This window comes from Podarcis raffonei, chromosome 4 (genome assembly GCF_027172205.1).
Source record: "Podarcis raffonei isolate rPodRaf1 chromosome 4, rPodRaf1.pri, whole genome shotgun sequence".
Lineage (NCBI taxonomy): Eukaryota > Metazoa > Chordata > Lepidosauria > Squamata > Lacertidae > Podarcis > Podarcis raffonei.
Genome location: NC_070605.1, coordinates 105666750 through 105691127, shown reverse-complemented (window position 1 = coordinate 105691127; position 24378 = coordinate 105666750).

The following is a 24378-nucleotide window of genomic DNA, read 5'->3' as shown; positions in this document are numbered from 1 at the left end:
GTTCCCTGTAACTTGGCCTCTCGCAGTGAGGGAACTGCCAGAAGGCCCTCGGAGCTGTACCTCAGTGTCCGGGCAGAACGATGGGGGTGGAGACGCTCCTTCAGGTATACTTGGCCGAAGCTCTTTAGGGCTTTAAAGGTCAACACCAACACTTTGAATTGTGCTTGGAAACGTACTAGGAGCCAATGTAGGTCTTTCAGGACCAGTGTTATGTGGTCTCGGCGGCCGCCCCCAGTCACCAGTCTAGCTGCCGCATTCTGGATTAGTTGTAGTTTCCGAGTCACCTTCAAAGGTAGCCCCACGTAGAGCGCATTGCAGTAGTCCAAGCGGGAGATAACTAGAGCATGCACCATTCTGGCGAGACAGTCCGCGGGCAGGTAGGGTCTCAGACTGCGTACCAGTTGGAGCTGGTAGACAGCTGCCCTGGATACAGAATTGACCTGCGCCTCCATGGACAGCTGTGAGTCCAAAATGACTCCCAGGCTGCGCACCTGGTCCTTCAGGGGCACAGTTACCCTATTCAGGAACAGGGAGTCCTCCACACCAGCCCGCTGCCTGTCCCCCAAAAACAGTAGTTCTGTCTTGTCAGGATTCAACTTCAATCCATTAGCCGCCATCCATCCTCCAACCGCCTCCAGGCACTCACACAGGACCTTCACTGCCTTCACTGGTTCTGATTTGAAAGAGAGGTAGAGCTGGGTATCATCTGCATATTGATGGACACCCAGTCCAACCCCCCTGATGATCTCTCCCAGCGGCTTCATATAGATGTTAAACAGCATGGGGGAGAGGACGGAACCCTGAGGCACCCTACAAGTGAGGGCCCAGGGGTCTGAACACTCATCCCCCCCCACCACTTTCTGAACACGGCCCAGGAGGAAGGAGCAAAACCACTATATAGCAGTGCCCTCAGCTCCCAGCCCCTCTTGACGGTCCAGAAGGATGTTATGGTCGATTGTATCAAAGGCCGCTGAGAGATCCAGCAGAACTAGGAAACAGCTCTCACCTTTGTCCCTAGCCTGCCGGAGATCATCAACTAGTGCGACCAAGGCAGTTTCAGTCCCATGATGAGGCCTGAAGGGATCCAAATGGTCCGCATCCTCCAGGTGTGCCTGGAGTTGTTCAGCAACCACTCGCTAAATCACCTTGCCCAAGAATGGTAGATTTGCGACTGGGCGATAGTTGGCCATACTGGCCGGGTCTAAAGAAAGGAAAAGAGTCATCACAGGATAAGTCCTCTGTGGTGTTTGAATAGAAAGGATGGTGGGTTTAATGTCCCTGACATCTCACAGGGCTTGAGGAAGGGAGAACCAAAGAAAGGGTTGGATACCAGCACCATGGTTTCTATCTTTTGACACCATCAGTTAGTCTAACTTTTGTCACTAGGCCAAGTCCAGTTGCTTGCCTCCACTATTGCTCTTTCTGCAGAATGGTAGCGCAATATGGTATTCTTCCTTGAATTAAGGTGATAAGTTCATTTTAATTTCTTTTTGCTTTTAACTTGTTTTTAACTGTATATGGTTTTATTGTTTGGTTTCGTGTTTTTATGCAGTTGTAAAACTGCTGTTATATATATTTATGATAGAGTGGTATATAGTTTTTTTAATAAAAACATATTTTTTAAAAATCATGCAAATCAGGGAAGGGCAGGCAAGTTCTCCCATTTTGCACATTTGCCCAGAACTTTCCCTAGCAGGCAAGGAAACATGTGCCCATTCACCAGGCAGGCCATTCATGGTGTCCTCAGGACAATAGCACTCTCTGAGTGAATGATTGTTTCGCAAGAAGGAGCTTGTGCATTTCACATTGCTCAGCACCTGGGCTTGAAATCAGTCCATGCGCCTGTTGGTTTAATGTTGTTGCTTTGTGACCCTGGCAATGAAGCTGCCAGCTTGAAGAGTGATTCTCAGAACCAGACAGCACGTAAAACCTGAAAACACACATTCTCCCCCTCCACAGAGGGTGGATTGGCTACAGCTTCCTCTGGCTCTGAAGCTTATCACTTTTTAATTTTATTTTCAGAAGGAGAGAAGGCTACATGGCTTTTTTGGGATGCAAAACTCATTTACTACCTGAGAACAAACTGTTAATGTTATGGGTCTGCAATACACATATTAATTATATTCACAGAGCAGTTTCAAATTTGGAATGATCTTGAAATAAGGTGATGAAATATTACTTTTTTTAAAAAAAAGACAGCAGAATGTGTCACACACCATCTTATACAGACATACAGATAGTTAAGCCTATTAATTGGCCAGATTAATATTTAGCATTTTATAGGAAGAGTGAATAAGTTTTGTCTCCTGTTTTCATGCTTCAGCTATAATGTGTGATGGACAAAGCTACACATGGTAGTTTTCCATATCTGGAGCTCTCACATCTCCCCAAGTGGGAGGTAAGCCAATTCACCCTTGCTAGCATAAAAGTGGATGCACATATTATTCCTACTTCTTCTCTTCCTTGTAAAATTTGTCTGCATTTTGGCGTGAATTCTCCTAAGAAAAGTGCAATTTTGCCTCCGAGGGGCTTCTGGCGGTTTCCTCACTGCAAGAAGTGAAGTTGCAGGGAAACAGGCAGAGGACCTTCTTGGTGGTGGCACCCGCCCTGTGGAACGTCAGATGTCAAGTAGATAAACAGATATATGACATTCAGAAGACATTTGAAAGCAGCCCTGTATAAGAAGGTTTTTAATGTTTGTTGTTTCATTATGTTTTTATATCTGTAGGAAGCTGAAACAACCCCGTCAGATGGGTAGGGTACTAATAAAATAGTAATAGTAGTAGTAGTAGTAATACACATTTTTGCAATGCATTCTCTCTTGATCTGGATCTGGCCCTGACCTTCCACTTCATCTTGACTCTACCGTTCCTATTACCAGAAGTTCCAGCTGTCCTAAGCTGTCAATTTCTGCTTTGGTTCTCCCTTTCCTGGTTCCAGGTGGTAGCAAAATCAAAAGTTGTTAAACCCAGGAAGGATTAGATCCCAGATAATTTGCATACTTTGCAGCTGAGGTATCCAGCTAATTCAGGCAAATTGTGAAACAAGTTTTTCCACATAAGCGGTCATGAAAGAGGCTGACCCTGAGCAGATAATTCAGGAATATTTTCTCTTCATATTTAGTCTTTATTTTATTTAGGCATGTATATGAAGTAAAATAATCTCAAGATTACACCAATGTCTTCACTTAGAGTAATAATGTTGGCCTTTGCAACTTGCTTTGAAAACCAATGTAATTAAAGACATACTACATCAATCCATTATGGATAAATGAGATCACAGCACAAGATACCTTACTGCAATGTCTAAATAAGTTATATATTATTCAATTGTGTTAATATAATACTGTTTTTTAGTTGATATATGTTATCAGTATGTCCACTAGGAAGATCTGGACCATTTATCCAAAGGATCTATATTTACTTTATGTATTGTTAACATTTTATGTATTGTTAAGAAGAATACCTGACCATCTGCAGATCCATATATAGATCATAGACAATAGTGCTGCTTTGCAGGAAAGGATGGAGTTTTAATTACACTAGTCTGGGGGGAAATCCTACCAGTTCCTTTTTGACTCCAGATGCATCATTCCATTGTTCTTATGAAAGGTCAGCTCCAGGACATTCTACATCCTCAAGGAAGAACAAGAGTAGGAAGGTGAGAACATAGAGGATGTTTTCCTTGCATATCCAAAAGAGGCAATTAAAATTGCTCATGTTCTACAAACCAAACAGCAGAGTCTTGTTGAACCTTGAAGGCTATTGTGAACGATACTACAACGGTATTTACTAGTATTTTTTTAAATCTGTGTTTATTGAAGCCATGTTAGATATGGTCCTTCAAAGGCTAGTAATTTGTACCTGGTGCAGGGATAATGGAGTGTTGTGAAGATGGGATATTTATTGGGAAAGACTGACCGCCCCCGAAACATTAAAGGCTGCTTCACATAGCTATAGTGCCATGGTGAGGCAGAGGTGCTTGCTTGACATTGCTGGTGTTTACTGGGAGGTGAAGGGAGCAGTGGCAAGGTTGGTGTGGTGTAAGCACACTGGAGGGAGCATCAGATTGGCAGCAGTGATGTGACTGACCACAGGCAAGTGCTGCCCCTCCCCACCCTCCACTACTGCATAAGCACGTGCTGAACATCCACATCAATTTCTCGACACTTGATTAGTTTAGATTTAATGACTTGCTGCCGAATGTGCGCTGACTCAGACTAGAGGACTGTGTTTGAGGTCACATGAGGGGATTTGAAAGTTTCAGCTGCTGTGTGTAGATGACTGTTTCATGCATGCAAATCAATGCTGATTTGCAGCCATCAGGTGGTGAATATGCATGTGTGAACCAGCCACAGGAGTATAACTGATGTGGACGGCATTTGCTCTTTTTGTTGTCAGAAGAGCTGAAATCTTAAATGAGGCACAGACAAAGGTAAAAATGAGAAAACTTTGTGTTTCAGAACCAGCGTTCTTTTCTTTTCTGTACTTTTCTTTTCTTGCAAGTCTCCTTCATGATATCAAAACGTTTATGAGGCCAAGAGTAAGTCATTTTGACTTTCCCGTAATGAACATGGGAATATTTTGCTTGTAAATCACAGCGAAGGCTTTCTTAAAGCTTAGTGGCCACTTCTTTTTTTACCCCAAAGTATGACAGATAAGCATTGCAAGTCCTGGAGCTCGCATGTAAATTCCATCACCATGGATGTATTGCTCTTTCAGGTGACACAGCCTGTCAAGGAGAAAGCTGTTTACAATAGACTTGTCATACTCCAACCTTGCATGGTCAGAATAGAGAGCAGATATAAAAATAAATTCTTTACTCATTTATGAGAGCATTTGGTAAGCTGATGTGCCCTTTTGTTTCCCTTTCCAAAGAGTCACAGGCAGATTTGACAAAAGACAAAATATGATGCCACACAATTGCTTGCAAGCTCAAACAGATCCTAAATTTAAGCAGTTTTCCATTCCAATGCTTTTCCATTTGTTTCATCCTACATTCTGTTGTAACTGTTTGCAAACAAAAAATGCAACCCTTGACCTCAGGAAACTCACTGAAATTGTGCCTTATAGGTGCTTCTTATTGCTCCTATTTTTAATTGCCTGTGGATGTTCTTTGGCTGTTGTTGTTTAAAGCTTGCACTGTTTTGTGTATTAATAAGAAACACTGTGGTTCCTCTCCTTACCTCTTCCATACTTTAGAAATGAAAAGCCAGGTGTTTGTGTATGTAAGATTCCTGTTGTCATTGGAAATATATATATATAAGACTTCTGTGGCTGTCGGCAAAAACTGTAACTGTACACTTTTCAGTAGCAATATTTCCTGTTTGAGGAAAAAACCCGATTGCAGTGACACACCTTCCTGCATATAATGTGGTTGAGATTATGCACCTTGATGTAAAGCTTTGTGCTTAATATGTCAACCTTTATTTCAGAAACAGCTACAGCAAAAACTGTCACATTAGATCCTTCACAGAAGAAACAACTTCTCTCACGGTGCTCTGAATACCCATGATTTGCCTCTCCTGAAGCAAAAAACTATGTTTTGTGGGGGTTTTTTGCAAATAAGTGTACCAAACAGACAACAAAAAGTTTGCAAATATTATCACATCTGAGAAAGAAAAGCAGTGGCAGAGTGGCACAAAGAGTTTTAAAGTTCAAGTTAATTGTACAGGTGTTGTGTGGCATTGACTCAGATCTGCACTGATGGTCCCTGCTGCCCCGAGAACAATCCAGGCCATCCAAGAACTGGAAATCCTATTTGACTGTTTGGACCAATTGCAATTGCTCTCAACCAGGATGTGGAATGTAGATATGGAATTATATCACTTTAGCATATTGATTATTGTAGAAAATGCCTGTTGTGGCCTCAGGTGATTCCATGGAATTTGTTGCTATATAAGGATAATTATAACAGCTGCTCATGAAGTTACATATATTTGTTAAAAGCACGCATGCACATAGCTATTTATATAGATCAAGTAATGATTATTGCCCAGGGCATAAAATATTCAACTTCAAATTATACAGGTGGGCTAAAATGGAGAGGAAGATTTTGTGAAAATCTTCCCAGGAATTTAAATTAGTTGTTGTAGTAGTTTGTTTAAAAATCTGATTATTAGCCCATTGGATCTGGTTTGGAAGTACTGCCTTCACTCAAAACACTCTTCATTGTTTCGTATTGTCAAGATTTAGAAAGCATTTAACACTTTAAAAAATACTATGCATTTATATCAAAAGGTAAGGCAGTCCCTGCCTGCAGCCTCACAGGAACAGGCACAATACAAAAGGGAAAGCAAGGGCAGAGAAAGGAAAGTAGGCACTGGAGCAGCTGCACTTTCTCTGTTCAATGGATGCAGCCAACTTAGAGTTTATCCACACTTCTTGTCCTGCAGCTCCCCCCCTGGGGAAACCGCTCTTTAGTTCTCAGCTGGAACAAACAGCAATTCGGGTTTTACCAGATGCCATTTGTTCTGATCTATCTCTAAAGATCTGGGTGGAATCTACACACATATCCTTCCCTGCAGTTACTCCTTCTCTGGCTGATTGCCAGGGCTGGTTTGTTCTCTTCCTTGCCATGATGATCTTTCTGGGAGGAAGGGGGCACAGACTGCTGGTGGCTGTTGGTGCCCAATTTGGTGGGAGAGGCCAGAGTGTTCCTTCTTTAATCTCTGCACTGCCAGGGAAACTGGCAGTTAGAGCAGAGTGTTCTTTCTTGAAGGGAGGGAAGGAAAGCAAACTCCTCACAGTTTCTTTGGCCGAGGGATGGGGCCAGGTTGGGCTTCCCATTTCCTTCTAAAGTGGCAGGTAGTGCAGTCTAGTGAAGAGGGCAGAGTGTGTTTCTTTTTAGGTCTGTGTTCCAAGTCAATGGTATCCACAAACAAAAATAAAATTATCACACAGCATTGCAACATCACTGTTCACAATTTGTATAATACATATTTGACACACAACAGATTGCTGACATTGTACCATGCAATCAACTGTGGTTTACTGTTTGTGTTTGGTTGTTGCTTATTCATTCTTATTCTTGCTAATTAATTGGTTCTGTTCATTGTGTCTAACCTATAAATAAACACTGTTCATATTCATTAGACTCTGGAGGGTGGTTGCCGCTCTGCACCTCCACATCCAGAGTAGTGAACTGGGAAAGGTTGCCTCATGAATATAGGCTTGATTTTAATATCAGGAAATAGAAAAACCTGGCTTGTGGTATCACCACGCCTAGTATGAGATCCCTGATTTGTTAGGACCACTTCAGGATGAATGAAATAGCTGGGGAGGGGGGTGATGCATAGCAGCAACAAGTGAATTTCTGGACTGGGCCATGAGCGGCTGTCTGAGATTAGTAAGGAGCTGAGAACCAGAGTCAGGACCAAATGCAATCCAGAGCAGAAGGCAAACCAAGAGGCAGGACCAGAAACACAGGACACGTTATAGCTTGGGTAGATCTCTTCTTTGTTTTTAATGCTTTTTATTAAGTTTTCTATAACATAAACAAACAAAATAAATACTTTGCAGTTCAACAATTGTATGTCTACTTATTACCACGTGTACTATCACGCCCGGACTTCCCTCCCTCCCTTCATCCAGCTTTCATATTAAATTTCCACTCTCACAGATTCTTAATTACTATCCACATCACAAGATTCATTTCATCCCTGCTACAGTCTTTAAGCTTCTACAGTTGTTACCTATGCAGTCAACAAATTTACTCCATTCTTTTTTTTAACTTTGTTTCTTCATGGTTCCGGATCCTGAGGGTCAGTTTCGCCAATTCTACATATTCGGCCATTTTTGTCTGCCACTCCATTAATGTTGGTATTTCCTGGGTTTTCGATTTTTGGGCTACTAAAATCCTGGTGGTGGTTGTGGCGTACATAAATAATTTATGGTCTGCTTTTTTTAGTTCATCACCTATCATCCCCAGCAAAACTGCCTCTGGTTTTTTTTTTTTTTTGAAAGTATATTTAATTTTTTTAAAAAATTCATAATAAATCATATCCCTTCCCCCCCCCCACATGTCCACCACATGTGGGAAAATTCACCGTCTTTTGTTGTGCATTTCCAGCATGCTTTGTTACTCATGTTGTACATTTTTGCTAGTTTGACAGGGGTGATATACCAGCGGTACAGAATTTTCATTTTATTTTCTTTTAGGGTGGTACACACCATGAATTTCAGACATAGCTCGGGTAGATCTCATTGGCCAGGCAATGTTTCATTGAGATAGGAAACCATCTCATTGTTCTTCCTTCCCAGTAGGAGCCAATGGCCACCCTAGGCCACATCAATCCAGAAGGTTCTTCTCTGAGAAGCTGTAGAGACACTGCTTGCCACATGTGATCAGCATTATCTATCACTGTACCCAGAAGTTGAAGCGATGCAACTTACCATGTAGGATGGTAATCAGAAGCTCCTCACAGAGAGGACAGCAGAGGCTCAAAACAGGAGCAAGCGATTAACGTAAAAGCTGCCAGCTCCCTTGTAAAATCAGCAGCATGGGTATGAATAGGAAACCTGTAGAACATCAGACCTGTAGAAGATCATGGCCACTGATACCATCACCTCCTGGGAAATAGAAGGGGAAGAAATGGAGGCAGTGAGAGATTTTACTTTCTTGGGCTCCATGATAACTGCAGATGGTGACAGCAGTCACAAAATTAAAAGACGCCTGCTTCTTGGGAGAAAAGCAATGACAAACCTAGACAGCATCTTAAAAAGTAGAGACATCACCTTGCCAACAAAGGTCCGTATAGTAAAAGCTATGGTTTTCCCAGTAGTGATGTATGGAAGGGAGAGCTGGACCATAAAGAAGGTTGATCGCTGAAGAATTGATGCTTTTGAATTATGCTGCTGGAGGAGACCTATCCATTCTTAAGGAAATCAGCCCTGAGTGCTCACTGGAAGGACAGATCGTGAAGCTGAGGCTCCAATACTTTGGCCACCTCATGAGAAGAGAAGACTCCCTGGAAAAGACCCTGATGCTGGGAAAGATGGAGGGCACAAGGAGAAGGGGACGACAGAGGACGAGATGGTTGGATAGTGTTCTCGAAGCTACCAGCAAACTGAGGGGGGCAGTGGAAGACAGGAGTGCCTGGCGTGCTCTGGTCCATGGGGTCACGAAGAGTCGGACACGACTAAACGACTAAACAACAACAAGAACATCAGACTCAACCCTACAATATTTCTCTGTGGAAATTGCACTATCTGGTTCTTCAGCACCATGTACTTAGGGTTCCAGAATAATTTCTTCCTGAAATGTTTGCCTTTGTTTCTGAACTCCTTGCTTCTAAAGCTTGCATCCAAGGAGCGTGAGTCAAGAGCCAGAAAGGAAGGATAGTCAATCCCATAATTCTGACATGAGTCTCATAAACTTCTCTGGTTCTACAGTCTCTGACTATGAGCTGCTGTAATTGTTCCCATGGCAGAGGTCCATGTTCCTAATGACTCGGCTTTTATATCTCATTGAGTAAAAATTATGATGGCAAAGTTTTTATAATTCTTGACTGAATATTAACAAATCAGAAATGAATGTGAAAGTATAATGAAGTCAACAGATACATTAATCCTCTGCCTTTATTTTTGTATTGAGATCTTCCGAGGTTTGAGTACACAAGAAATCTATTTGGCCGGAATACAAATAAGACTCATTGAGATTGTCTTGATTGTAGAAAATGTACAATGGAGTAATATATTACATATTAATGAAGTCACATCTTTTAAAGGTTCCCTCCAAAGACATCCTCTTTTTATTATATTTATGTACAGTTTCGTGGACATCTGAATTGCAAATGCATTAAGATCTCTTGAGGGGGCAAAACATACATAAATTGTTTCATAGAAAGTTTTAAATTCTGCAGAAGAACAGTGGCTTAAAACTGATAGGCTTAAAATAAAACTCAGGATGCAGACAGGCAGACACTCTAAAGTGTGGCTTGAAGATACAGTGGTACCTCGAGTTACAGGTGCTTCAGGTTACAAACTCCGCTAACCTGGAAGTAGTACCTCGGGTTAAGAGCTTTACCTCAGGATGAGAACAGAAATTGCGGCGTGGCGGCAGCAGGAGGCCCCATTAGCTAAAGTGGTACCTCAGGTTAAGAACAGTTTCAGGTTAAGAACGGACCTCCGGAACGAATTAAGTTCTTAACCCGACGTACCACCGTACATTCATTGTCCTGAGAACAAAGGCAATAAATTTGTGTTCAAAAGTAGTTTCACTTTCACTGTCCAAATTAGATCCTGAAAACAATTGCTTTGTCTACTAGGAAATTCTCCTGCACAAGCCATACTGCTCAGACCCAATCTCAAGAACCAGCCCTGAAGCAGGTTCTCCAGTGGGTTCTGAGGGGGTGTTACAATCATCACACAATCTCAGCAGGGGAACTGTGGGAACAGACTGTATTTTTTTAATGAACAAATTTCATTAATAACAGCTTACAGAAACATGTAGAAGAAATAAGCACCATCCTACAGAACATCACAGGAAAATGGCAATTTTCAGCTGTTGCCTCTGCATTGTGGAATATTCGTTGGCCTGCCACGAAGCATCATCCATCACTTGGTTCAGATATCTTATAAAGACATATCTTTTTGCCTAGACTTTCCCTGGCCTTTTGGACTGTTAATACTGAATTCTTGTTTCTATGTTGCATTATTGTAGAACAACTTGAGATTTCTGAATGTTAAACAGTCTCGACATGTATTTCAATGCAGATTGGTTTCCCTTCTTTGAATTTACTAACAAGGAGGGAGTTTCCCATATCCCTCAAGTTTCTCATTCTTCCTTATGGTTGGGGTATTTAAAAACCATCTGATATTCAGTGAAGTATGCTTGTAATTTGGTATACAGGTCTTCTGTTTTTATTTCATTCCAGAACTCTGTATTGCTTTTCTCCCTGTTGTTGTTGCTTTTTAGGGGGGTGCCTACATGTTTCTGTACACAAAACAAGACAGCAAGATGTAGAAAATAAATGTATTTAAATAAATAATAAATGGGTTAAAGGTTGTGTGACCTTTAACTGGTCATGCTGCTGAGTTTCAGCACCGTGGGGGTTTGGAAGAACACCCAAGAACATCCCCCTCATTAGAAGATAACAAGCTTTTTACAATCCAAACTGAAATTCTTTTAAATTTCTCATTGGCTTTTAAATGAATTCAGTCCCCATCAGGACTGAATGTGTGTTTGTGTATGTGTGGGTGTGGGTGTGCACACATGTAAAGAGGACGTCTGCTTCTTGAACCAGTGAGTGAATCCTGGGGAATTTCCAAGGCTTCTGGCTTTAGCTATGGCAGAGTAATTTTCCAAATATCTCTTATTACCAAAACCGAATGCAAACCATGGAGAAATGGGAAACTGGGGGAGGGGGGGTGAGGGAGAGAGAGAGAGAGAGAGAGAGAGAGAGAAGTTTGTTCTGATTGACTTCCACATGCAGAAGTCTAGTATTACCACACCAGGTATATATTGTTCAAAGCAACTTCAGGCAGGAAAGGAAGAAATGAAAGGCAGGGAAATTGGCAGAAGGCTTGGAAGAAGAGACTGTATTCTTACATAATCAATTTCCTACACCACTGATTAGACAACAGGTGACTTGTGTGAAACAAAGGCCTGCCACGTTTGACAAGAATATCACTTGCCTTTGTGACTCAAAGAGTGTAATCAACATCAATTGGTTGCTGATGAAAAGAACTATTGCGACTGTCTCATCTACATGGTCTCAATGGATGATTGCACAAAGAACAGAGCTTCTCCTCTCTATCTCCAAATACTTTGGTTCTGGTCCAATAATCCTTGGCAACTGTCCCTGTTATCTAATGTGTATTTTATGAAGCTGAATGCACAGCTGTACAAAAGTGATTTGTGCCAGTTGTAAACCATATTTCAAAAGGGCATGTTAAGCTGTGCCATGGCAATGGCTGTGAGTTACAGGGACCTGCGTTACGCTTCAGAGATTATGTCAGGTAGCCACAAAATCCAGTATCATTTACTGCAGTGCTAACCTTTCACTAAGCAAGGAGGCGTGTGGGGGAGGTCTCTTCTGTTCTATAAATGATGCTTTCCACACTTCTCAGTTCAATATTTATTTAAAGCACTCCTCCACCCAGTCTTGATTTGGAACGGGCTCCTTTTTTGTAAACAAATTCTTCCTCCTCCGATGGCTCTAGTTCCTGACAGTTCCCCGAAATTTTGAAAACATCTGCACCCCACCAATTCTTCCCAAGCCACCCTCTACTGCTGTCAGCCTTCCCTTCAGCCAGTTTCCTCCCCACAAACAACCTTCTCCCCAAATTCCCTTCTAGCAGTAGTCAGGGAACAGGGAGGTGTAATAGTTCCCAGAGTTACAGATTTGTTTATTCATGCAGTGAATTCAAAAGGTTCATTCAAAAGGTTAATTCACTTACAACTCTGCATATATGTGATGGAGATGCTCATTATTACTTAAAGCACTCATTTTAGCCAGACCATGAATTTCTTTGGTTACAAAGCACACTATCTCATCCCATTTAATTGTCACCAATAACTGCTGGCTGGCTCCTTCACTGGAGTTCGCTCATGTCCACAGCCATTGGGTCTGATTTGGGCTTTCTAATAGCACTTAACTACAGAAAAGGACTGTAGACAATATTATTTTATTGGTGCCTTTTAATGGTTTAGCTTCAAAGAGTTTAGACAACAGATCTGCTGTTCCCTTTAAATACCGTCCATGCATAGCTTGTCATTTAAAAATAATTTGTTCTGTGGAGGATGAGATTTTGTACATTTTTGTAGTATATGTGTTGGTTGGTTAATACATACTTGACTGGTGGATTATTGACATTAGACAACTTTTAACTTCATTTTGCTTAGATCTCAATTGTATATTTTAAGCATCCATATACATGTTACAGAAGCTTTAAAGGCATTTGTTATTAAATTGTCAAAGTAAAGTATAAAAAGTAAAAGATGATTAGTTTTACCCTTTTGTATAATTATTTTAATACTATTGTTACATACCTCCCCAATCTCTGAGCAGTGAGAGACTCCAGGGGTTCCAAGTGTAAACTGTTCTAATAAGTTCCCTGACACATCTTTGGTTTTATGAACTTTGTTCTGTAAAATAAATCTTTCTTATTTGTTCAGCTTCTGCCTGAGTCTCCAAGGATCAAAGTTTTACCTCACGCAAAAACTGTAGGATAACTCGTGGTGGTTATCTTTAGAGTACTGTATATGTAGAGAGCGTTTGCCAGAATTGGTGGTAGTGTTGTGATACAAAAGAAAACCCACAGGCAGAAGAAAGTTTTATATTTTGTGAGGGGAAATTTCCTGTGAGGAAAGGACACACACACACACACACACACACACACTCTCCAATAGTCAGGCGGAGGGAACAACTTCTGAGGGGAGGCTCAGCCAGGAGGCGGAATTGCTGGAACTGGAGAGAGCAGAAGAGGAGACAGAGAGAACAGGGCTTTTAACAAAACAGATTCAGTCAGCCAGAAGACAAGCGGAAAAAGGAAAAGAGGCTCGAATGGAGCATGAGAAAGAAATGTTTAGCCTGAAAAAGCAGGAGGCGTGGGGAAGCTCCCTCAGGGGAACAGAAGGAACTTCCCAGATTCCACAAAGGTATAGAAGCCTTTCTGTTTAGTATTGGAAGAACATGTGGCGATGAGGCCAAGGGGTTCCGTCTGCACCCCCAGATGTGGAGGCCTCAGTGAGGTTTACTCAGAGATGGGGGCTCCAAAGCTGAAAACAGCAGGGGAAGTTGCCAGCTTACTCAGTGAGATTGAAGGGGATGTGGGAGGTCCATCATCCCCACCTGCCTTCAAGAAGAGCCTAATAGGAAAATAATCTTCATAATAACAATCCTCTCCCCCCCACTTTTACAGACCATTGATTATTTAATAGCCATTGGTCTGGGCATAGAAGAATGATTTTGCCTGGCACCTAAAGACATATAATGATAGCACCAGGCAAGCCTCCCTGGAGAGAGCATTCCACAAATGGGGAGCCACCACAGAAAAGGCCCCGTTCTCTTGTTGCCACCCTCCCAACATCTCTAGGAGGTGGGACACAGAGAAGGGCCTCAGAGGACAAGTGCAAGGTCTGGGTCACTTTGTATAAGATCTTTTATTCACATTTAGATTTAGAATGAATAAGCTGCCTTGAGTCCCCGTCCAGGGGAAAAGGCGGGATATAATAATAAATAATAACAACAACAACAACAACAACAACAACAACAACAACAACAACAACAACAACAACAACAGTAATAATACAATAATATTTCTGTTTGTACACCTTTGGGACCTCATCCCCCCCTTCCCACTCCAACTTGTCCAGGGCAATTTCAAGCGGACATAGCAGGACAGCTATTTGTGTTTGGTCACTCTAAAATCATGCAGATCAGCATCTGCAGACAATTGGGCTCACCCACCCCTGAAACTGAAAGGGTTTTCAGAGGGAAAACGTATTGTTTAAGAAATCTGTACATGACATTTATAGCGTAATGAAAGTTTCAGATTCAACTTCACCTTCGGATCCAATATTGAGATAGAAAATAACAGTGATAAATTTAATTTCCATTTTAGCAGTCTAATTTAAGCAGGCTATCAGCCTTGGAAAGTTGAGACTCAAAGCCTGGGCAATTATTCTCCCCTAGGCTTCCCAGGAACAAAAGCTGGAGGAATAGGAACCCAGCCACTTAACTTGCACCAGCCCTGAGGCACAATAGTCAGTCATTTCAGCCTCCGCCAGCAAGCTCACATTCAGTTTTCCCTGGGGATTGTTATAGTGTCTTTCAAACAGGGCTGCAAGAAGCCAACCACAATTTTCTCTTTCATGCTTGTGGCAGCTGCAGAGTCAATATTCTCTGTGAGGAAACTAGGCCTAAATTAAATTAAGTGGTCTATAAAGCAAGTACATGCAATGAAAAGAAGCACCCATGGATAATATTAGTAATGCTGATGCATATATATACCGTAAGTATGTGTTCAAATAATATATCTTTTAAAAAATCTAATCTCATACCAGTGATATTGTCAAATTGTATGTGGGCTTTTTTGTGCTTCAAGTCCAACAATTAAGGGCTTGAAGGAAGCGACATATCCTGGAGGAAAATGTGTGTTACTCCCAATAAATCAATAAATCAAAGCTACCTGCCCTGGACTCTGCATGCTCAATTATTTCACCCATCTCAATAGAGCAAACTGGAGAGATAACAGTGAGGTTAAGAGAAAGACCCCCTGATATATCCACTTATAATGGAAGGGCAATGAGGTCAAGTGTCCAGATTCCTCAAAGAATCAAGGCTCCCAGGGGAACTACTGAAACCCCCATGTTAAGGTACTCCATTACCTGCACACTTTAGGCTGTCTTTGTATGCACAGCTAGTTTGGGCAATTGGTCAAGTTTGCAAATATATTGGTTCTGAATGTGGCAAGAAGCTGGGCCCTCAACTAGAGTACATCTGGACTCATGCACTATTTTGGCTAGTAACTTTTGTGGGATTATTTACAAGACTGTCTTAATAATATAGCTTAATGCTCATATAGTGCTTTTCACAACTCTTTAAAGCACATCACATACACTTAGAGCATACACTTATAACTCTGAGGCAGGTGGGGGTGGCTAAGGCTGAGCAGGAATGGCTCTCCTAATGCTATTGTCCTCTCCCCCCCCCTCCCGGTATATTGACCTGTGTCCGCCCGCGCTGCCAGCTAGTAGCACAGTGCAGAACGCATCCTGTGTGTTCATGCGGAAGATGCTGCCTTGGAACGAAGAGGCTGGATGGCAGCCATCTTGCCACTTCCAGGGGTTTGAGATGGCAAATGCAGAGCTTGAGCCAGGCTCACTGGGACTTAGCCCTGAGCAGAATCTTCTCCCCCCAGTGCCATGCCATGGCCAAGTTCTAGAATCATGAAGGAGCTGCTTGCAAGAGCCTCTCTGATCATTTGTCAGTTGCCTTTCTGTACTGCTGCCGATTAACTGCAAGCAGCCCTTCTTATCTCCAATAAAGGAGCTGGGATTTGAAATGAGACAGTGAGATTTCCAGGCAGATTTTGAGCCATGGCATCTTGCCTTTAATGTCTGGAGCTACAGTATGCAAATAGTGGGAGAAAACTGTAAAACTGCAGCTGCCTGGCTAGCCTACAGTATCACAAACTCACCATTTACAAATGGAAGGTGATGCAAAAGAGACAAAATTATACCTTTAAGACTAACTTGCCTGATTCAAGGTGGATAAAAATAATAATAAGATATGGTTTTTCAAAATATTGTTTTGAAGAACAAGAATATAGGTTCTTGATTTTGTGGTTGTGGGCCACCATTTTCTAGATTCATTTCAATCATTGTTTAGGCCCCGTTTTGGCATGGCAATTGCCTTGGTCATGGTGTATGATGAGCTTTGAGAGACAGAGAGTGTGTATCTCTATTAATCTTCCCTGATCTCAGCAGCTTTCTGTACCATCAGCCATGCTATACTTCTAGAGTGGCTGTCCAGGTTGGGGATTGGCACAGCTCTGAAGTGCCTCTGATTCTATTGGGATGAATGTCTCCAGAGGGTGGTGCTTGAAAAGTGTCATTTGTCCCTGCAGAGCCAGTATTCTGTGCTGGGGGGTTCAATTTTATCCCCCATGCTATTTAACATCTACATGAAACTACTGAGTAAGGTGATCCAGGGTTTTGGAGTGCATTGTCAGAAATACTGTATGCTCCCGATACACAGCTCTGTTTCTTCTTTACATCTGCAGGTGTGGCAAGTGGATATTCCAGAGTAATGTAATTTTATATGCTCCCCATATGTACATGTTATCTGTTATCAACAGTTCAGTACTGTACAGCATATGCTAAAACATGGGGGGAAACATTTTCCTTTGGAAGCATGTGTGCTTAAATTCCTAAAAATGTGTTGCATATATTTGACTTTCCCTGAAGGGTTTGGTTCACTTCGTCTGCTTATTTCAACTGAAGCAATCTGCTAATATTATTAGTTCCAACTGATTCTGGGTTGGCTTATGTTGATCTTTAGGGGCCTAATTTGCTGAAGCAGAAGGGAAAAAAGAGACAGATATAATTTGGATTTAAATGGGCCTTTGCCATGTACTCCACTGACCAAAGGTTGTCACAGTTAAAACAACCAATCTGCCAAATAAGTCCAATTAAATGTTCACCAGGGAACACACAAGGGAAGGCAACAAATGCATTATTTTTTTTTAAAAAAAATAATCCTCCATGGCCCCCATAAAGATTCCAGAGACTTTGGATTTACTTGGGAACATTTCCTGAGTCCTCCTATATATTTGTGTGCTGCATTCACACTGTATTTTTTATTTTTAAAAAATAATTCATGACATGGTCCTGAGGCATCTGATCAAGATTTGTATTTTAAAATGAGCTTAAAAAATATATATATTTGTAAATGTTTGTATCTCTCATGCCAGGCAGAAACCATACTCTGGCAGCTGTTTATCTTCTTGATCAAGGGCCCCCCTGATCTATAGCAGTGCCTCAGGGTTGTAAAAGGAAATTACAGGCTAGGAGCAAAGGGTCACACTGACCATACAAATTACAGAATAATCAAGTTGCAAAACACAATTAAGAGTTGGTAAATAGTAAGAATTATTGTGCCTCCCATTAGAGACTTGAGCCACATTTTCATAAGGTTAAAAGGGCAAATAGAAACAGCACCTGGACTAGGCAAAGCAGCTCTCTGAAACTGCTTTGAATCTTTAGAGAACTTAGAATTTAGCTTAGCTTTTACTAAGTTCCCTTTCTTCTAAAAAACTATATATGTTATGAAATATATTGGCTTAAATGTAATTATGCAAAGGATTTAGAAAGTAAGAAATGTTAGATTCTTATTTCATAGAATCATAGAATCATAGAGTTGGAAGAGACCACAAGGGCCATCAAGTCCAACCCCCTGCCAAGCAGGAAACACCATCAGAGCACTCCTGACATATGGTTGTCAAGCCTTTGCTTAAAGACCTCCAAAGAAGGAGATCTTTCATAGATGGTGTGTGAGGAGGTAAACCCAAGATCTCTGTTTAAGATAAAATTAGACCCATTAGCCATCTGTTTTGCAGGGAATAGGGCAAGAGGGGCCAAAGGTTATCTGGTAATTAAGGTGCCTGGTCGAGGTAAATGTAAGATATATGACTACTTATTTGCCATTTATAAATAGAAGAAAATATAGCTCTCTGTCTCCCATAAAAGGTAATAGGAAATGGGTGTATCTTTTATGATTGGTTCTAGCAAACAGCCAATAGGAATTTCAACCAGGCTGATTGGACAGAGGCAGCCAAAGGAGGAGCATGGGGGCTGGGCTGAGGACATATAAGTGCTGGCCATCAGGGCTGAAAGGGCAGAGCTTTGGTAACCATATACCACTGTGTCTCTCATTTATTTGTCTGACAAATAGATTATTATTTTAATTTCTCTATTGCTGCGTTGAATATTTCATTCCAGCTAAGCGTTAACCACAAGCAGGGTGCTACAGTCCCTCCTAAGTACTCCCGGCAAAGGTAGCAGAACGACTCTTGAGTTTAAGCACTTAAACACTGGAGTGTGCAGGAAATTTCCTGTCTTCCACTATACTGTTTCTTCTCTATCTGGTTTATTGCTTTCCTCTCACAAGTGCTTCCTTTGCAAAAAACAAAAAAAAAGGAAAAATAAGGAATGAGGCTCACTCAGATAAAGGCATGTTAGCACCACGGTTAGGCTGTGCTGTTTAAGTACCTGTTTGTATTCATTAATATCTCTCAACTGATTCTTTGCCATGGAGCAAGTTACAGTATTAGTTTTGTATTGGCAGAGTAAATGCTCTCAACTACTGAAGCTGCTACCGGTCAGTTTGGAGTGAAGCAAGAGATTCACCTTTCGCTTTCCTTTTGGCATTACTGGCATTCTTCCTTCCCCTCTGCCCAGTAAATTGCAACATCACCTTCTTTTATTTCTTCCCTCGTTTTCTCTCAATTCTTGGTTTCCAATTCATTGTTTCATGTACTTTCTCCTCATGGTAGCACCTCAGAGATATGAGGAACCCTAAAGTTATGAGCAGGTCAGTCAAGCAAACATTACCTTGAGTAGCCTTGTTACTCAAGGGAGCCAACTATAACAGTGAACCACGTGAAGGGCTGACATGCAATCTTCCTTTCTGTTCTCAACATATACCCTAGGGTAGTAGATGCTTGCTCCCAGAATGAAACTTATAGGCTGAAGTAACTCACTGGTAGAGTTTTCTTAGTTTGAAAGAGTTAGCCCTTGAGTGGCTCAGTTCCACTGATTTCAGGTAGAAACTGAAGCACATGCTTAAACTTTTTTTGTTGAAATAAAAGGGATTTTAAAGTGTTTAACTTTGGCTGAATCACACTCTAAACTGATTTTGTTTTGAGAAGGAAAACCATTTATGTTGCTTGTGAACATGTTCTGCTTCAGAAGGCAGTTCAGCACAGGCTGAAATGGGTAAATGAGGTTATACAGCAATGTGCAATGGTGAAAGGTACTTTTGTGAAAGAAGAAATGCGGCAAGTATCTCAGTTTTTGCTTAGGAAATACCAGAGTACATATATAACTAGAATGTTCACTTCAAGCCAAACCAAAAAGCAGTGGCTTTTTGCTAAGCAAACGATCAGTGAACAGCTTTGCCTATAACTTTAATAGCAGGGAAGAGGTGACATCTGCCATAGGCAATGGAATGCAGGGAAAGAGAGAGGTGGGAAGAGTGTCAGACCTTCATGTGGCCAACTGTTTCAGCTGTCTCCCCCTGCATAACAAAGCTATGATGTACTGTTTGCCTGACCAATGTACCTCTGAGGTGCTATATTAGAAGAAAGTCTACCAAACAAAAACACTTGAAACAAGGAACAAAGTGAAAACAAATAAAAAAATAAAGAAGGTGAGCTGCACTTAACAAGGGACCTAACACATAAACCTTCCAATTATGTCAAAGGGAAACAAAAGGCAAATCTCTTGTTTTGCTCTGAACCAACTAGTGGACCAACTGACATAGCCATGTCAATTTACTTTGCCAAAGTGACATTTAATATCATCCATTGTGTCCCACAGCAAAGAAGCAGTTGATAAATGTCTGGCCAGGGGTCTGCCACATGAGCTTCCGTCTCTTTTCTGCTGCCTCGCTCTCCTTGCAGGAGAAAGTAGTGAGCATCAGAAATGGGATGTTCCATGTTCTGGATGGGACTGCTTCTGACAAAATTCCAACTTTTCCCTGATCAGGTAGAAAGCTCCTGCTGTTCAACAGTGAGTCGGCTCAGAAACTGATACTCACAAAACCTACTGACTCTCCAACAAGTAGTAATAAGTCAAAGTCAAATCTTGCCAGTTCCTCGTTGCTTGCCAGCAGTATTAGTGGCTATTAAATGTTTCTTTCTATGTTAGTCTGCAGAAACAGTGGAAATTAGATATTTACCTGGCCTGCTGAAGTGTGATTTTTATCATCTAACACCTTTTAGGAATGGCTAAATAATGTAAATATTATTTTATTCCATTTATACCCTCCTTTTCAGCCAGGATTTTCTCCCAAAGTGGCTTATAACAGTTACAATCTGTGGCAAAGAACAACATAGGGTGCTTGTGTGTGTGCGCGCACACACACATTTGTGTGCCTCATTAAGAAGCAGAGATGTGGGGCCATCTGCAGGGCCCAGTTCTACCTTCCTATGTGCAAGTGCACATGCATGTGTGTGCATGGCTATTCTGTTCCTTCTGCAAATGATGTAAAAGCAGGGTGCAAAGAGATGTAAACACCTTGTTTATTCCAGCCTGAAATAAAACATTGCTTAGTTTAGATGGTGGGATGGAGCAAGACTAGATGCTCAAAATGGGCAGAGGAAAAGCTTTCAAAATAAATAAGGCTGTGGGAAGGAAGTAGGAAGAGAAGAAAAGAAAGAAAGAAAGAAAGAAAGAAAGAAAGAAAGAAAGAAAGAAAGAAGAAAGAAAGAAAGAAAGAAAGAGGAGTTGGGGGTTTTTCTCTAGCAGGAGCAAACAAACTCAGAAATCATAATTCTCACCACATATTGGAGAATCGCGAGTCCCTAAGATTAATATTTTAAGGCAAGAAATCACAACACATGGTGACATTGCTGGCCTGAAGTGGAGCAGGCCAGGAAAAGTGAAACAGCATGGTTGATTGTATAAATTGTCCCTGAGTCTTTTGCAAAAGTGCTTTCCACTTCCTGTGCCACACACATCCAATATAAATGGTGCTGCCTCTGTGTGCCTGTTGACACACTGCTGGGATTTTCTGAAAATAATAAAACAGGTAAATGAGCTCATGTACCACCCAGACTCATACCATATACACACACGTCATCATATTCATTTGCCATTTTCGGTGTGGCTTGTCCTTTCTGCATTTTATTATTCATTTATGATAGCTATTATAGGCCTTTCAGAGTCTCTCTGGCTCTCCTGAGGAATATTTACGGCTATTACAGGGCTCTTATGAAGAGACCCAACAATGGTTATTGCAGAAATCCTGTGAAATGCTACATTAGTGCAGAGATAGGCTGTGTAGTAAAATACCTGAACTTCTTTCAATGTCCCCCCTGATGAAGATTAAAAGACTGGAGCCTTCTGGTGCAGTTCCCAGCTTCACCACAGACAGCAAGAATTTTGACTGGGAACTTCTTGTATATCTACTATATATTTTGGAAGGTGGTTTGTAAACCAGCAGGATCATGAATCTGTCCCAATTACCCAACCCCAGGGTCAAACACACTAGAACCCCACTCAAGTGGAAAAAAAGTCTGGAGAGAGAGGTTGAATTTCTGTAGATTACTGAAGTTCCCCCTCCCCAACTGTCAAGTCTGCCCTGATGCTAAGTAACATGTTGGGCATCACTGTGTGAGAACAACTCTGTCCTGCCCACCCACTTAGATAATATACAGACCAGGTCAGCTTCCTCCTTCACAATCAAATCAGGGATAAGGGAGACCTTATTCAAAGCTAACCTAGAATGGAACACCAGCAGATACAGGCCTGCTGGCTGAAAGGACTGGCCAAAAAGATAGCCACAATTCCTTAGGATGAGAAGGGGCCAGTGTTGATGGAGAGATAAGTCTGGAAAAGAGATTTCTTACTCTCTCATAGCAGAGTTAAACACAATGGTGATGGGATTAAGCACATTAAAACTTGGTCATCCATGCCCATTCACCTTTAAACAAATGTTCACATAAAAATACTTAGGCTAGAATAAATCACAGACACTTAGCTTTACAAATATGTGACTGTTTCCCAGAAGTTACAGCAAATGACATAAAGAAAAGTACTTGGTTTCTTTACAAAAAGAATAATGCAATCCTTGGGTTATCAAAGATGCAGGTTAAAATCTTCTTTTAGAGAGATTCAGTTCACTTGCAGGGAGCCATGGGCTGCATGGCTTATTGCTTGTTCCTTGTTCCAGGAGGCACAAAGAGAAGGGGGGAAAGGGAATAGAAGCAGAGGGTGCTGAGAGACTGCTAAGCCACACCCACTTGCAAATAGAGCTGTGAGCTCAGGTTAACTCTTTCATGGACACAAGTGTGCATCAGTAATTGTATATTACAACAAGTGAAGGGTTAGCCTATAACCACCTGTGTCATTTGCCCTTATCTGGCCTTCCGACTTAGAATAATAGAATTGTAGAGTTAGAAGGGACCCAAAGGGACATCTAGGCCAACCCCTTGCAATTCAGAAATCTCAGCTAAGCCACCCATGGCAGATGGTCATCCAAATCCTGCTTAAAAACCTTCCAAGGAAGGAAAGTCCACAACCTTTGAAGGGAGACCGTTCCCCTAATTCATTTAAAGTAGTTAGATGTTCCATTACCATCTCCTTTCCTATCTTGGGCTGCAGCTCCCTCCTTACATCATTTATTCTGTTATTACCATGTTGGTCATTGCTTTCCTTTTGGGTGAAGACAAAGGCAAAGTAGGTGTTGAGCAGTTCTGCTTTCTCTCTGTCACCCAATAGCATTTCTCCGTCTGTCCCACGCAGAGGACCTACCATTTGCTTGTTCTTCCTCTTACTTTGGTCATAGCTGAAGAAACATTTTTTCAGTATTCTTAACCTCTTGCAAGTCTGAGCTCTTTCTGAGCTTTATCCCACTGGACCTTCACCCTGGCACTGTGGGCTACTTGTGCATACTCCACCTTTGTAATTTCCCCTTTCTTCCATTTATTATACATGCCCTTCTTAAATCTCAGCTCATGTGTAAGTTCTTTATGCAGCCACACTGGTTTCCTTAGATGCCTCCCAAAGTAGGGAAGCAGAAAAAGGTCCTCCTTTTCCTACACTCTGCAGTTTTAATCTGAAACCTTAAGTGAAGTACTGAGCCCAGAGAGCAGAAACTGCTCGCACTAATGAAATTCCCTGGAGTGAAATGCACACAAATGGGCATTTCAGACACTGCTCCAGACTGCAATTCCCTTTGTCCAATATTGTCTCCATAGAAGGTTGCAAGTGGGTTATCAGCATACCCATTCAGGATCAGTAGCCTTGGATTTGAAGGGGTTAGGTAAAAAATGACTCCTCCAAGTCCATCCTCTCCTGTCTCTTTCTCCTCTGAGGGGTGGCAGGAATCATTCTGTGCACTGTACCTTTCACAGGCACCTCGGTGTATTCTGAGGTCGGCAACTGCTGTCCCAGCTCCTCCGGCCCAGAATCGGTGTCTGAGGTGAGAGAGTACCTCCGTTTACCAAGAACCACTGTGATTGGCCGCATTCCTTTTCTCCCCAGATGTTCCCATCCCAGGCGCATTTCCCCATCCCTCCTGAAGGCCAAACACTATAAAACAACCTGGCTGCAGATTTGTAATTCAGTAAAGACCATGCCCACAAGAGAAGAAGAGAAAACAAAACAAACAAAATTAAGGAATAGTATCAATAAAGTAGTCGTTTTGCTGATGTTTGCCACTTGACAGCCAACTACTAAATCTAAACACTGGGATTTATAACAAAAATAATACCGGAAGTTTTCCTCACTCACCCCCACATGCTGTTGCTCCTAATTTGTTTTTGTTTTCTGTATTTCCTGTCTTTTGCATTGTAGCCAGTAGCAATTAACAGACAGCAGGAATCCTTTCAGGCACGCCTTGATTTTTTGCAGAGAAAAGAGAGCAAAAAGCGAATTGTTAAGTTGTGGGCGAACATAGCAGACGACACAGCGATTTCTCCAGAGCAGCTCTTTACTTGTAAGCTGGACAGAACTGAACAGCAAACAGCTCAGCCGGCCTGCTTTTATAGGCAGCCGGCTGTCAACATTGTAGCAACAACAACCCAGGGTTTCCCGCCTAAAATAACTGACGTGGACCTGAGTGAAAACTATCTACAGTATCCCCCTGCTGGCCCAGGGTGAGAACTTCAGTACATAACACCCCTCCCCACTGAGATAAGGCGTTAG